General features: G+C 44.4%; 1 protein-coding gene and 1 long non-coding RNA gene across 10 annotated transcripts in view; one reads left to right on the top strand and one right to left on the bottom strand.

Moving 5' to 3' along the window:
* Nucleotides 1–6,186, bottom strand: part of LOC135099903 (uncharacterized) — a 31,291-nt gene extending 25,105 nt beyond the window's left edge. The window contains exon 1 of one of the 2 annotated variants that reach the window (XM_064002578.1): nt 5,714–6,186. The gene's annotated coding sequence lies outside the window, so the exon portion shown is untranslated. The remainder of the gene's footprint in view (nt 1–5,713) is intronic. The other variant, XM_064002577.1, reaches the window with a different exon arrangement.
* LOC135099904 (uncharacterized) overlaps nt 1–15,733 on the top strand; it is a 215,250-nt gene that overhangs the window by 23,062 nt on the left and 176,455 nt on the right. For all 8 annotated transcript variants that reach the window (XR_010268423.1, XR_010268426.1, XR_010268428.1 and 5 more), the window contains exon 2: nt 11,388–11,688. This is a non-coding gene — a long non-coding RNA (uncharacterized LOC135099904). The remainder of the gene's footprint in view (nt 1–11,387; nt 11,689–15,733) is intronic.

Below are 15,733 nucleotides of genomic sequence, written 5' to 3'. Positions count from 1 at the left end.
TATTTTCTTAAATGACCACGTATTTCAGTTTTGTTTTCCCTACAAACGTATCAATTTACTTATTCGTAAACTAGAAAGTTATTTCACCAATAACATTAATTAGCGAATTCTGATGCAACTGTTGAAGTTTTGAATAGTGTGTGTGTGTGTGTGTGTGTGTGTGTGTGTGTGTGTGTGTGTGTGTATGTGTGCGTGTGCGTGTGCGTGTGCATGTGTGTGCGCGCGTGCGCGTGCGTACGTGCGTGCATGCCTGCGAGCTTTGTGGACCAGACTTCTATGTTGGTCGTGCAGGAAAAGAAATAAAACGACGTAAAGAAAGGAGTACCACCAACACCACCACCACCACCACAACGGAAGGACAAATCACGTTGTTGACGCGATAACGGTCCGTGGCTTTCTTTTCCTCTTGATAACTGTTTGGTGACGACACGAGCTGATCCTCACGCCGGCACCATTCATTGTTGTTTCAAGTATGACCGTCCCCCTGATGGCCTCTGTGAGATTCGTCCCTCAGCGCGTTCCTCCACCTGCTGACTTAACGAGGGAAAGCCGGCCCATTCTTGGACAAGTTGCAATTATTTAAATACCTGATAATCCGATACATATTTTTATCCTTAAAGAAAGATATCACCGGATTTTTTCCTCGTAATATGTTAAAGTTCATGATAACTACGGTTACAGCATAGAAAAAAAAATATATAAAATACATCAAGCATCTCGGATTTTTTTTTTAGTTTACAATAAACAGCGAATCCCAACGACCAAAGTTGCAGGTGGTTAATGGCCTTCCTTCCACCTTCCCTGGCCGCCCCCCGCTATGGCCACAAGGAGGGGAGGAAAAGGTTAGGTGGTCAGCCCCGGGCCGTAGTGTGACCTAGGAGTGGGCGGGCCATGGACTTGGGTACATACTTTGTAACTGTTTCGTATTTGTCTCGTAAAATTCATCTGTATTCAGGGAGGGTAACATTTTAGCATCTACAAATCCCTCGGTATCCTTTGTACTTTCCACTACCCATTCAGAGACTTTGCAGTTGCCTTCGTTCAGGCAAACACCGAAAAAAAAAAAAAATGCTTGACATTTTGATGCATGAGGGAGGAGGTTCTCTCTGAGCATTCAATGAGACTCTCCGTTCTAGCGTCAGAAATGTATTTTGTTTTCGTTCTCAGGCGCCGGAGGCCTGTGGAGACGCAGAGGGAGGTAACGGGTCACATTCCAGCTTCAACCACGTTGTGTAGTAAAGGGAGAAGAATGTAACACACACGTATCCAAGAAATGTTGGCTCGAGGTACTCAACATATGGATAAGAAGAGGAGAAAGAGGGGGCGAAGGAGACTATCTACGCTAATGAATTGAAGTACATATATGCTGGTGGTGAAAGGAGGAGCGGCGACGGCGAAGAAAGGGGAGGTTTATCTACTTTATCATCAACCATTCGATACTCTTACTTCACCCTCCACTCAGCGGCTGACAGATGTCCACTTGCAGGTTATTTAGGAATGTCCGGTGTCCATTTTTAGTATTAATACCACCAACACCACCACCACCAGCACGACCAGGTGGCGGTTTCGCATGAATATCTTCCAGTGCTGCAATACCAAACAGCATGGAGGCAACGCTACTACACAACCACTGTCACCACCACACGTCATCACCACCAGAACAGTGTAGAAAAATATTCCATCACTCACCTGAACACCACCATTCCAATATAGACAACACCGTAAGTATTATATCACACCACATCTACACCACCACAGCACTGGTTGTCACACCGACACCACTCAGCACAGAACACTACCACACCACACTGAACACCACCAGATAACACTAAGCACCACCACATTACATAGCACAGAGCACACTGTATAAAATCAACATCACACATCACAGAACACACCACAACACCACACCACACCACACCAAACAATCCTCAGCATCATCGCATCACACCACACATGCAAATCTGTATGCAACTACTATACCTTCACCACAATCACCACCGCACCAGATTGCCCCCTCACGTATTATCCAGTTGCCCCTATCACCATTATCACCAACACCCACCTCCCTCTCCTGCCACCCACATCCCTAGACCATTCCTGCCCAGCTCCTCTCCTGCCTCCACTTTCTCTTGTCTGCCCCATGTTACAATCACCCGCTTATACTGCTGACGCTAGTTCAGATTTACCTCCGCAGTCTTCGGCTTCTGTTCACTCCCCGCCCGCACCTGTTTCTCTCTCTCTCTCTCTTTCTCTCTCTCTCTCAGTACACGTCTGGTTCTCATCCATTTGCTTGGGTGTTCTTTCTGACTTTCCATATCGCTGTGTAAATGTAAATGAAATGGCCATGCAATTTTTTTTCCTCGAATGCCGCTTAACTCTCCATCAGTCTCTCTCTCTCTCTCTCTCTCTCTCTCTCTCTCTCTCTCTCCCCCTCAAGGCTTGAGCTATTTTTCATATGTGGGCCGTTCATTTTTTACTCATTCGCCCTCCCGCCCATCTGTCATCCTTTCCTCATCCCCTCCATTTCTTCTCGTCACGTGCCTGCCGCCTCACTTCCTTTCTCGGCTACTTTTCCCGGCGCACCTCTCATTACCTCCCCTTCACCCCACCTTGGAACGCACCTGCTTGGCTGACCGGGAGACAGTGTATAATGGCCGAAGACACACGGTTCAATGCTCACTTTTTCTTCCGCTGGCAAGTTTCTTTCTCCCCAAGTGTAAGTTGAATGCACTTACGCGTAATTCGTTTCTTCTGCGACGCGGACCTAGACAGACTTTCTCCGCCGTGTTGTCTCTAAAATCTGAATAAAGAACTAAAAAGAATAAGAAAAATGTTTGGTTTCTCTCACTCTCCAGGGCTAAGGACGCTTGTTTTCTCGGGCTGTGTGCGAGGTGGAGGGCGGAAAATAGACATAGCAGGTGGGAAGATAATCTGGAGGACAAAGTGAAGGGACTGAAGAGTGGGAGAGGAGAGGGAAGGAGAGGAGATGGGAGTGGAAGGAGTGGGTGGACAGAGTTGCAGCAGACTAGACTTTTGTGTTGCGTTTTTGCTTATACGGGTTAACATGTCTCGCGGACTCTCCTCGTTCTTCACCCTTTGTCTGACCCCTTGAGACCTTGAGGAGGGGCCTTACCTCAACACCAGAGGCAGACAGGCCCACCGCCCACTCTGTGCAGGGCTTTTCCGCCCTCAAATAATGGCAGCAATGTTTCTTTAAGCTGATATCATAGAAGCTCCTTTTTTAGTTTCATAAGCTGAAGGCTGAATTTGTCTTCAAGATTTCCTTCCTCCCACCATTAGCATCCACTGGAAGCAGGAGCTCAGATCTTTTAGGAGATACGGTCAGTGAGAGACCAGATTGTGCAGGATTCCGGAGAATCCAAGAGACAAAAACTCGCTGGTTTTTCCCTCTACTCTGAAAGAGATCCACGTACCTAACGAGCCTGAGAGTGGTGGTAGGTTATGAATTTACGATTGTAGAGGAGCCTCTGATGGTGATGACAAGCCTCCCCTGTATCTCAGTGATGGCGACGAGGTGGTGGTGAGGAGTAAGAGCTTTTAATATACATTTGTTTTAATTAAGATAGGGATTCGCTCAATAAGGAAATAGTAAATGTAAATACTATTGACACAATTTGTAGTGATATTTCGATTTAATTTTTTCCATGATATTATCGTTGTCACAGGCGGCTGCTGTCAATCGTGACTTGAAATAAGAGGTGCTCGCCTTACCGGACCCGGTATTATGTGTCCTAATTAAATGTGACAAAAGACTTAAGTAGCAGCGTTGTGCTTCGTTGTCTTGTCTTCCTCGATTTACCTTCTCAAGTGGCGAAGCACCTTCATTGCACTTTGTGCACCAAAGAGGCTCCTGTTGGTGGTATAGCTGTCAGAAATGTTGGAGGGGCGTATGGCGGTGATAGTATCAAGTGACAGTGCCAGGTCCATTCCGCGCAGCAGCACCCTTTGCCACGCCCCCTCCTGCCGCCGTGTTCATCTCGTTTGCAACGATCAAATCACTCATTGCGCTGACGTAAATAAAACCTACGTCATAAAGTTTGATACTTGAATCTAACAGTGTGAGACTCGACGTGCAAAATGAGTAAATAAGTAAGCAAGTGCAGCTAGCTGTTCTTGCATTTTTCTGACAGTGTACACAGCGACCTTGACCGTAACATAAGCAAGAGGTGGAGGGTGGCAGAAGCCTCACCAGACTATGCTGTGCACTGTTCTCTGACCGTCACAACCAAGGAAGCTACGTCACGACCATCATGGTTTGGAGTAATAACAAGATGCAGCCTTAGAAAAACATGGTGCAGGCTGGCCACGGAGTCGAGGGAGATTCTATATGGATGGGAGGAAATCATAAAAGAAGAAGAAAAAAAAAAAAAAGGCTTATGCAGGTGTTAGCCAGAATGATTACAGCTGGCTGGTCGCAAGTGTTTGCCCAGACGCTTCCCGTGAAGTACTCCGTCTGTGCTTGCAACTCGTCCTTGAAAGATAAGATAAGATGAGATCCACGGAGGAAGCAACTTAAGTTACACAGATGGGGAGAACAGCAGGAAGGAGGAGAGAGGGGATGAAGGCAGGAGTTAGATATTGTACAAGTTTTAAATGAAATTGATGGCAAAAGGATGGTTACACTAAGAACAACAGTGGGTCTAACAGTCAACCCAGCCTGATGACAAAAGTGTCGCATGATGGTGTGGGCGCTAGGAGCAGGTGGCATGTGGGTGCAGTCTGGGAATGAGGCGGGATGAGAGAGAGAGAGAGAGAGAGAGAGAGAGAGAGAGAGAGAGAGAGAGAGAGAGAGAGAGAGAGAGAGAGAGAGAGAGAGGAGACAATTACTGTTATTTGATACTGAGGACGGTTCATGGGTGAGACGACGAGGCAGCGAGAAGAGAGCAGGGAGGGGCGACGCTCGAGAAGTTCAAAGTTTATGTTCAATACTTTGAGAAGTAGAGGGAGGGAACAGAGAGTGACAGATGAGGTGTTATCGTGCTTCCTTCCGCTGATGTAGGGATTTCTCGCCTCTTACCTCACTCAGTGGCTTTCCACGCCTCAGCGTTAATTTTAATTTATTAATTTAACCTTCCGAATAAGCTACTTTCTCACTTCAGGAAAATCGATAACTTTAAAAGAATTTATAACAGGTCAGGTTTTAACAGGATAATACAGTATCCTGGGTTTATTTATTTTTTCATTTTTTTATCCACCGTTATATTTGAACAACATAATTAGTACAGTGAACAAAATCTGATATGGTCGGTGGAACACATGGCGTTACTTGGACCCAACAGTGTTACAGGGAAATGTATTGGACACAAATCTCTGGCTGTATTTATTTCGTGTTATAGTCGCATCCAGGAAAAATCAGGTCTCGGGTAAGTTCATCCAACTCGTCCTTTTTACAATGTAGGAGTACTTAGACTTTAACAAAAGATGGTTTTAGAAATAATATTTGTCACCAATTTTCATCCATTGTATTACGAAAGAGAATTTCTTTCAAGTAGGAATAAATACTCGTCCAGCTTTGTTCCAGTGAGTCTTACGACGCCAGACAGTGATAACATTATACAAAATTGATGGACAACGATATATCCGAATGCCCTCCACATATAGAAGACTGATGAAGATTGCCTCTATACCAATGGTATCTGGTTTTAGTTCGTTGCCGTGAATACCAGGCTTATTGTAGCAGTGAACTCACCTCCCGCCGTAGCACGTCCGTTCCCTGATACGCAGCTCGGCGCGGAAACCCCCAACACGACCACCACGAGGTGACGCACCACCACCGCCCGTCGTGCTTCGCCAGGACGCCTTCCTTCACTATTCACTCCGGCAGGCTTTCATTCACTACTTGTTTTCATGCAGTTTTCGTGTCACTGGTTTTCTCATCCGTGCGTCACGTGTCTTTTGTTAAGATGTCACGAGTTTTCATCTCAATTTAATTCTGTCCCATCTCAAACACTGACAGGACGCAGAATCACAGTTCCACTTCAGTCATTGTGACAGGAGGTGATCTGGCCAAGTAGGGCGTCGAGCAACATCTGATGACTCAAACTGTCTGGCACACACGCGATGCGAGGGTCTCTGTTAGATCAGGGTGGCGGCGAGGCAGCCACACACATCCTGCCGCCTCCGTCACTCGGTCCCTACTGGCCTCGGATTACACACGCTGCCTCTAACACGCGCCAATAGAACTGCCAGGACAGCCCTCTTGCTGGCCCCTGTCCCCGCCGCCGCCCCATCCCCCTCCCTCACCCAGCTGCTGCGACCTTCACCACCCGCGCTCACCTGCCACCTACTTCCTCTCTCCTTGTTCATATCACGTTCCTATAACACAGTGGTCCCTAGACTTCGCGCATTAAATTTCCCTTAGCATACTCCTTGAGGGAATTACTTGAAATTTGCATATGAATGTGAATAATATTTATATGTAGTACGTGCAAGTAAGCGTTCGACAGGTGAATATCAGTGACGCAATTTACGATCATTAATGTTTCAAAATAATGTGGATGAGTACTATATGCATAAAGAAACGTGTATTATAATGAACCTGTGGATGGCGCTGACACTACAGTTATTTCGATTCATGAGCGTTATACCACTACAGAAGCCAATAGCGATTACGTTTAGATATTATCTCTAAACGTTATCTTGTACATAAAAGCGTTGAAAACTTGGGTAAATCGTGGCGAATAGTGATTGTGGATTCTGCCGGGAGAAGGGGTGATGACGCACCGCCGACCTCAGGGGGAAGCTAAGGCGCCTGTGTCAGCGTGGAGGAGGGTGAGTCAGGAGAGCTCACTCGGGACTGAAATACTTACGGCACCGCAGAGGGTTTTCTCATGAGGCTGTGCTGTTGAAATTCGTATGTATGTAAAGGAAAACCCGAGTCTCTTATCATTAAGCGTAGACTGTTAAACCCTAACAAACCCTTACATTGTCATATAATATATATATATATATATATATATATATATATATATATATATATATATATATATATATATATATATATATATATATATATATATATATATATATATATATATAAAGAGAGAGAGAGAGAGAGAGAGAGAGAGAGAGAGAGAGAGAGAGAGAGAGACGAAAAGAAGTAACTAGTGTTTCCTTACGTAATGTATCACCTGTTGTTACCACCTGTTGTGTCCTTTTGAAATTTTCCTTGTACGTAATTTCTGAGTTAGGAAAGGGACAACAATAGTTTTTTTTTTTTTTTTTTCCCTCTTTGTAGCCCATTGCCAGTCTCGTTTCCCCATCCACCCCCCAAAAAATCCCCTTGTCAGTGCTCTCCGCGGACACCCCGGCGCCTTCCTAGCCCCGGGTGGTGCACACAGTAATGTATTTAAGCTCGCAGTGAAGATCATAAACCGGTCCGACCTCTCCCTTCTCCCCTCTCCCGCATCCCAGCCTGTCCACCCAACCCTCAACCAGCCTGCCCTAATGTAACCACCGCTAACACCACCCATTCTCGCACCCCACCTCACCTCCTGACACCACCCCATATTCTCTCCCATTACCCCCTCCTTCTAAAACCATCCCACACACCCTCCCCCAACACCCGACACGTCACTCCCCACACCACCCAACGCACCACACCACCCAACGCGCCGTCATACCAACACACCTGACATTTCACCTCCACACGTCTTTCTCACAATCCGCCACACCACCGCACCACCGCACTTCGTTCTAACCCAGCCCACTGCTCACCTATCCACCATTGCCCCAGTGCGTCTCGTCCTTTCGCATAATCGGCGAGGCGTGGGCTGCATACAGAACAGAGCGGGTCGTTTGTGGACTGACGCCTCTCCCATTATCATCTATCGTGTTTGCTCGCTCGCTCATTCCATCAGCTCCTGAAAGCTATTTGTAAATCGCAGTTCAAGATGATTATCGCGCGGAACGTAACAAGCACTTATTGATTTTAACACTCGAAAGATCAGTCGGGCAGATAACAGGTGGGCGACATACTCGTAATGTTGGCTTAACTGGATGAACAGGGCTCGAACTAACAGGTGCGTAGAAAATGATGCGACATTGAGTTACCTGAGCAGGAGATGGACCAACAATTGAACACACACACACACACACACACACCGGTACCTCTCACCACACTGCAAGCCGGAAAACCGCGCAGAAAAATATAAGAAAAAGCGAGGAAAAGATAAATCCTGTTTAATGCTTGTTTGATCTTCTTGACCTCTTGGCCACAGTCTCTGCCTGGCAGGGAAGGGGAGAAGGAAAAGGCGCAGGATGAGGGCAGGTAGAAGGAGGTGCTCCAGGTCGTTTGTTCACGTCTCATCTCCCATGCACCTGACTTGACGCGCTACTTCAAACTCATTTCCCTTCGTTTTCATTCATATTCAGCATCACAGTCGCGTCATTATGACTTACGGTACGGTATACGGTATTTGTAAACTGCAACAATACTATCGAATAGCATGCCGGTCTCGACGGTGAGCTCAAACACCAACTATGCAAAAATTAGGAAAGTATTTTTTTTCTTGTTACTACACACATATGCACATATTACATTTTTTTCTGGTTATGAAAAGTTCATGTAACCACCACCTTGCACCATCCGCGTTCAGCTTGCCACACTACGCCCCTTTTGAACATAATCCTAAAACACATGGCGGATGTATCACGTGTGCGTGTTTGTGTGTGTGTGTGTGTGCTTAATCGAGTATGCGCACCATCTAACCACTCCGGAAGGAAGATATTTTCCTCTCCGTGACGCTCGTCCACAGGCAGCGTGGTGCAGCTCGTCACGATTGCTCAATGGTGGCGGGTGGCTGTCACGTCTTCCTGATTGGTGTGAGGTCCTGTTATATCCTGCTTACAGCAGGCGCTCCTCAGCTTGAGTAGTGAATGACCGCAGTTTTTTTCTGCTTTATGTTTTGAAGTTCTTACCACAAGACTCATGTTCAGACTGTCTGGATTGGTTATAAAGTCGCTGCTTTCTATCCCAACTTCTTCCCCACGCCCTGTGTGGCGCCTCCCTACATCCTGGTGGTGTTGCACCCCAAGTTCTGGTGATGTCTTCCACCTCCCTCCTGCCAGCTTACGAAAACAGCCCCGAGCTACCAGCAGCCACGGGCTGGGAGCGGCTGCAAGGCGGTCACGTGTGACTCGGCGCTCACCCTAACAAGGGTAGAGGGAGTCCACGGCTCAGCTGCTTTATGTTGTGTAAGGGTGTTGCTGCTGTGTGTCTGAACTACAGTACGAGTTTAACATATATTTTGTCACTATATAAAGTGCTAAGCTATAAGCTTCCGTGCGCTCTTGCTGCTGGTGCTTTTCATGTTTTGTTTATGAACTTCTAGACCCAGACAAGACGTGATGCATAATACTGCCTGCCCCACCCACCTCTCCCCCGTCACATCGTGCACCAAACCAGGCTGACTCATCCACCATCACCTTGAGCACTTCCTTAAGCTTTCTTGGTTGTGGCACGTGGAGAGAATCATACATCTTGTAACGTCTGTTGGTACAGAAGAGCTATACTTCCTGAACGGTTATTATAACTCAGGCATGGGAGCGTTACTGAGCAGCGGGGCGGAGGGGAAACGCGCACCCCATGAACGAGATGATGGATCTCTGTAAGTTGAACTAAGACGATAATTAAACAGGAAGTGGTAAGGAGTGAGTGAACGTTACTGGTAGATGGTTGACCGTGACCCGCGACTCTCAAGCGCAGACACAAGAGGTCAGTTCCCTTTCCTCTTCCTCTTCCTTTCGCTCCTCTCGACTGCTTTCCTGCTCCTCTCATTTCCTGCCTCCTTACGTCCCGTCTCCCTTCCGTCTTATCTCTGATCTCTCTCTTCTTCCTGATTCAAAACTTTATCCTTGCCCGAAGCCTTGATAGTTCTCCAAAGTCACGCTCTTTCGGGGTTTGCTCCTCTCCCAGATATACGTTTTCTTAATTCCTTCTTAATATGCTCTAGGGAAAATTGAGTAATGTTTTGTTTGTGAGAACAGGGAGTGAGGCGTTAGGGGTGGAGGAGGGTAGCAGGAAGGGTGTCACGACACGGCTGCTGCCGGCGGTGAGTCAATAAACAAGGGAACCACGAGTGACGGGTAACTGTTCGTGAGTTCATGTCACTGATTCTTCCATCTACCGCTAGTCTCTCGCCTTCAGAAACGTTGCTCGCTGCTCTATGTATACGGAGTGAAGGAGTCTTGAGGTGACTGTATTTCAGTCGCTCATATTTTCATTGTAGGAACCAAATCCTCTGCGCTCTTAAAAAGACACGTAATTATAAACTTTTCAAAAGTTTTCAAAAATAAAGTTGTGGAATTGGAGACAAGATTTTGTGTTCTAAGTCGGTTGCTTAGAGGATCGTGTAATTTAAAACAACAATCTTTAATGTTTTGTACTGTTGGGTTACCATTTCAGGGATTGTGGTGAAATGTCAACGTGGTAATACTCGTGTATATATATATATATATATATATATATATATATATATATATATATATATATATATATATATATATATATATATATATATATATATATATATATATAAAGCGACCAATACCAGTCGGAGTTAACAGTTCGCCCTTCACCTTGACCTCGCCAGCAAATAAAGAAAAGAATGTTTCTTTGTTGATGGTTGGCAGTGAGAGCGCCGCTACATTGCCAGTAAGGACTGCTTAAGAACGTAAAACCAGAAGTAAACAATGTCATAAACTCGGTACTATAAAGGGTGTGGGAGGGAGCGTGAGCTGGGATATATGAACAAAGCTTTTTCTCCGCTAGTATGTCGAGCACGTTTGCTGTCTATAGCTGGTGTTGCGGCGATGAAAACTTTGCATACATTAACACAAACGCTGTATAGTGTGATATCTGAGAGCGATCCCTTGCACGCGTCACAGCTACGCCCCCTGATTGCCAAACCTGCCAACGGGTCTGTGTGGGCGAAGGTCGCGCGGGTGAAGGTGAGGCGCTGCCAGCAGGGTCGTCTTGTGCTAAAGTCCTGGGGATGGAGAACTTGCTTTTATGGCCATTATTGTGTAGAGAGGCAGAGGAGCGAAGTTACGTAGTACTAAAAGGGTTAACGTGGACATGTTAGTAATTCAAAGCCATGTTTTATTAGAAACACGCCAATAAAGTGACTCAAGACGGTTTTATTTTTATTTTCCTTTGTGCAACTCGAAGCAAGTAGCATTTTCTCAAGCTTCGCCAAAACTGCAACTAACGTATTACACATGTTCATACTCTTCTACAAATCCTATCTGCTTATTTCCTTACAAATTACATAATAGGAAGTCTAAAACAGTTGCGGACTATCGCGTCACCATATATGTATGTGAACCATTTTTATGAATATGTTCTCATTTCTCTCCTACAGGAACACTGAGGAGAGGGACAGTGAATCGAGACACGTCACTATTGTGCTACGAGTGTGATAAGTGCTGCGTGCTGCGTGGTGCGTGCTGCGTCAGACTTGTCACAAGTATAGCGTCAGGACACACCCGGCCGATGATAATGGAAGGGATGGACGGCCATGTATAATGCCAGTGGAGGAAAGAACAATGGGTGTGCGGAATGCTAAGGAGTCCCTTATGCTGGCTTGGCGGGGCCATGGCATACGTGCTCCACCGCCACCATGAGGGATGAGCTGCGCATACACAAGCAAGCATGGGCGAGATGTGAGTATTACTTGCTTGTTTTATACATTATACATTATCACAGAGAAATGTGGATATACAAGTATAATTCCCAGGCCAACACAGTGGGGTCCTGGTACTTAGCTCTGCTGGTGTCATCAAAATTATACTAAACTGAAGTTAATTGTGGATAAGAAAGACTGAATACTTGCATATGGGTGACTTACAGAATACATACAAGAAAAAACAAGAAATTGAAGTATCTAATCAACCACATCAGCTATGAAAGTAGACTGATGTAAGGCTCTAGTGCTTTTATGCCATAGTTTATATAATTTTGTCTTTTGTTTTAAGGAATGTATAATGAGAGAGAGAGAGAGAGAGAGAGAGAGAGAGAGAGAGAGAGAGAGAGAGAGAGAGAGAGAATGCAGTGATGCTAATGCATCCAATTATATGGTCTTTGTCGTATCGCTGTTTCTGTAATGTTTTATTGATCAAGGTCGACATTATTACAGTAAAGTATGACACAAAGATATGTTTACTTAAGCTATAAATTCCTTTAGGAACTGTATTGTATATGTTTTGCAAGATAATGGGTAGTGTATTCAGACTATTTTGCTATTTAAACAAGTCCCTCCGTCAGTGCCACGATGACGGTAGAAAACCCGTGTTACTGGAGGGGTGGGAGAAAACCTATGTTAGTAGAGGGGTAACTTTGAATATCTGTCATACTGTTGATGTTGGCCACTTTGTAGTCGTTTGCTGACTTCAAATGTCGCATTCTCGTAAAAGTTATTTTGTGTTCGAATTTGTGATGAGAATTTTTTTTTTTTTGCACACTTATGGTTTTAATTTTGTATAAGTTTCTTTTCTTCGGAAACCTAAACCTGCCCTCAGACTTACCCTGGATTGTGTTGTTGAAAAAAAAAAAAAGTTATGTATTACTGCAAAAATTTTCTACTAGTTCCTGCAGTAAAAACAAACTGATGGTGTGGTATTTTGACAGATACAGTTGCTTTAGGTTTGCATTTGTAGAACCGCACATTTCCAAACGGTCGCAATGCTATGGTTGTGCGGGCGGCTAATGTTTGAGATTCTGGATTTGCTTTTGCAGAAGTGATCTTTCCTTTACAAGCTTTTCTATCAGCAGAGTTGCAGACCTACTATTACTACTACTACAACTATTACTACTACTGCTACTTTTAGAAACTAAAAGCGATTGTAAGGATAAGAAAAGAAAGAAATGTTATTTTTACCGCGTTCGATAATGAATTTACCATGAACAAGAAAATATTAGTAGATGATTTGATTTTATTCTCCTCTAATGTTCTGTGATTGAGTTTGAAAGCACCCATCTTATTTATTTCTGTAAACATTTAGCAATCCTTATAACAAACCTCCTCCTGACACCTGTACACCGTCGCCCAGACGCGTCTCGCCCCCACCTACTGTGCGCGGCGGCTGGTTACTTATTCATTGCGGTGCTATGAATAGTGCCTCTCCATACTGGGATGTTATTACTGTCAGCTCGTAAAAATACTATATTGAGTTTTGTTACATTTATCGCTGTGCACTGTGGAGGCATTCTCTTTATTTATGTACTTATTTACAGTTCATTTTATTGTTTTATTTATTTTTACAGTTATTTCCTGTAGCTTTTGAGCGTTCGTCATAACTCATCCCACTCAACCATTGGTATAGAATCATAAAGGCTCTTTCAATAATGTGCTTAAAAAATCTTTACGCGTAAACGTAGTTTTGCGCTGTAGTTCCTTGCAATGCGTGAAAGCTCTGTATTATGTGTATATCTTGTGGCGTTTGTAATGGTGGGATGGGATGGGATGGAAGGCTACGCAACATTCCTGTAAAATAGTACTCGAGTCCATCATTCTTCATGTTAGCACAAGTTCTGCCATTCACTGACGAAGCTCAGATAATTAAAAAAAGAAAAAAAAGTATTGTTGCTGTTTTAGTTCTTGGTGGTGGTGGTTCTCAGTAATGGTGGTGGTGTTGCTAATGCTGTACTAGTTTTACTTATAACTGTTGTTGATGATAGTGGTGTTGATGGTGTTGATGTGTGGTAGCGCTGTGTTGGTCGTTGGTGGCGATAATGATTACTGTTTTATTGGTGATGAAAAACGGTTATTGTTGTGTTACTGTTAATAATGTTAATGCAGCTGTTCTTACCATTTCTCTTGGTACTTTTCTTTGTTTTCCTTTGGGCGGGGAAGCGATGCAGGTGTCTTTGGTTCGGTAATGGTACTGGAGGTGGTGATGGTGGTGACAAAGTGGTGACAATGCTGGTAATGATCGGCTTAGCGGCGGCGATGATAGCGACTGCATTGCGAGGTATGGCATTTTTTGTTCCATTAAACTTCTGGATATAAAGAACATAATTAATGAGTAATATTAACGAAGTTGAAAAAAAAAAATAGGAAAAAAACTTCCTTAACGTCCACATAAACTGGGCAGAAGAAAAATAATTAAAATTTAGCCTTAATTAGTCATAAACAATACGCTCGACCACAAATACAACTACGAAGCGGGAAACAAAATTTTAAATCGACGATGAAACGCCTGAAAAAAATAGACCTGATAAAAAGAAGTAAAGTATCCGACGTACTCAGCTGTAAAGGCAAACATGTTATCTGATCAATGCGGAGAAGCAACTAGTAAATTATATCGCCGGTGATGATGGCTTGTGTGGCAGTGTGTGTCTCTGTTGGCGGCGGTAACGATGCTGGTAACTATTTTCACTCCGTATGTTGTGTTTGTCCGCAGCTGATAGAACGGTACGAAAAATGGCGCATGCAAAGGAAAATATGTCATAGGGAAACATGGCAAAAAAAAAAAAAAAAAAACATAACGGGGGAAAAATATATATATAGGAAAAATGGTATGCAGAAAACCGTACACGAAAAAAAGGCATATAAAAAACGGAAAAGAAAAATGAAACGAAAAAAAAAAATGTAACAAAGAAAGGCCGCCCAACTTAACTTGAGCAATCAATAACGCGCCATACCATTATTTCTGTAACATGCTCTCCTTTTAAAGAATGTGTGACATTTCATGGTATTTTTTTTTTTCCCCACTGCAACATTTATTCTTGTGCTAATTTATTTGGTGCTTCCTTTTCCCGAGTACCAACTGATGCAGGTGGCAAGGCGTTGGATGTAGTGGTGATACTGCAGTGGTAATGCAAGTATTGTGTGTTCAGTAGTTAGCAATCTTGTATTCTAAAACTCCACGTGGCAGCACTGAGGTAGTAACAACAACAGCAGTAGCAACAACACACGTGCACACGCACACACACGCGCACACGCACACACCACGCGCACACCACGCAACCACGCACATGGTATGCATAGAGTTGTTAAGGCATTGCTTGAATTATTGATGTGCAGTAAAATCAAGAATAGCTGAGAAAATCATTGGCATAATAATCGAAGTGTGGAGCCTGGCAGTAAAACAGTAGTGATACACGCACACACACGCACACACACGCGCACACACACACACACACACACACACACACACACACACACACACACACACACACACACACACACACACACACACACACCCTAACAATGATTGCATAATGTAACATTAAGTTCACTTTCTCTGGGCTGGATAGCATAATAAGCTACCCATTCCGATTCCTCTCTCTGTCTGCTTCCTCGCTCTGTCTTCTTCAGCTGAACAACGCGCTCAATTCACAGGAACATTATACCAGCACGTGTGTAGATTGAGCAGCGCAATTTGCCATAATCAGTACAATTTTCTGATTTTATCGTCTTTAATTTGTTGAGTTATCATTGTCTCAGTCGAAGATTTATTATATTTCTGTCACGCAACATGCAATGGTGACTGTGTGTGATGACGGTGGGGTATTCGCTTGCTTCGCTTCTTGGTTAACTAGTCCTTAGACTTGCTTCCTTCCTTGCTGCCTCACGAGCGCCTGAGGGTCTCCGGGTTTGCCTATAAAACATTCCTCCCATTATCGAATCGATGCATCCTCGCCTTATTCCCTTCCCCACATGTTGCGCTAATACTTACCGATTCTTACGTCACTACCCCTCTCTCT

This window comes from Scylla paramamosain, chromosome 4, assembly GCF_035594125.1.
Source record: "Scylla paramamosain isolate STU-SP2022 chromosome 4, ASM3559412v1, whole genome shotgun sequence".
NCBI lineage: Eukaryota > Metazoa > Arthropoda > Malacostraca > Decapoda > Portunidae > Scylla > Scylla paramamosain.
The sequence above is the reverse complement of the archived record's forward strand: the minus strand, read 5'-3'. Positions and strand labels throughout refer to the sequence as shown.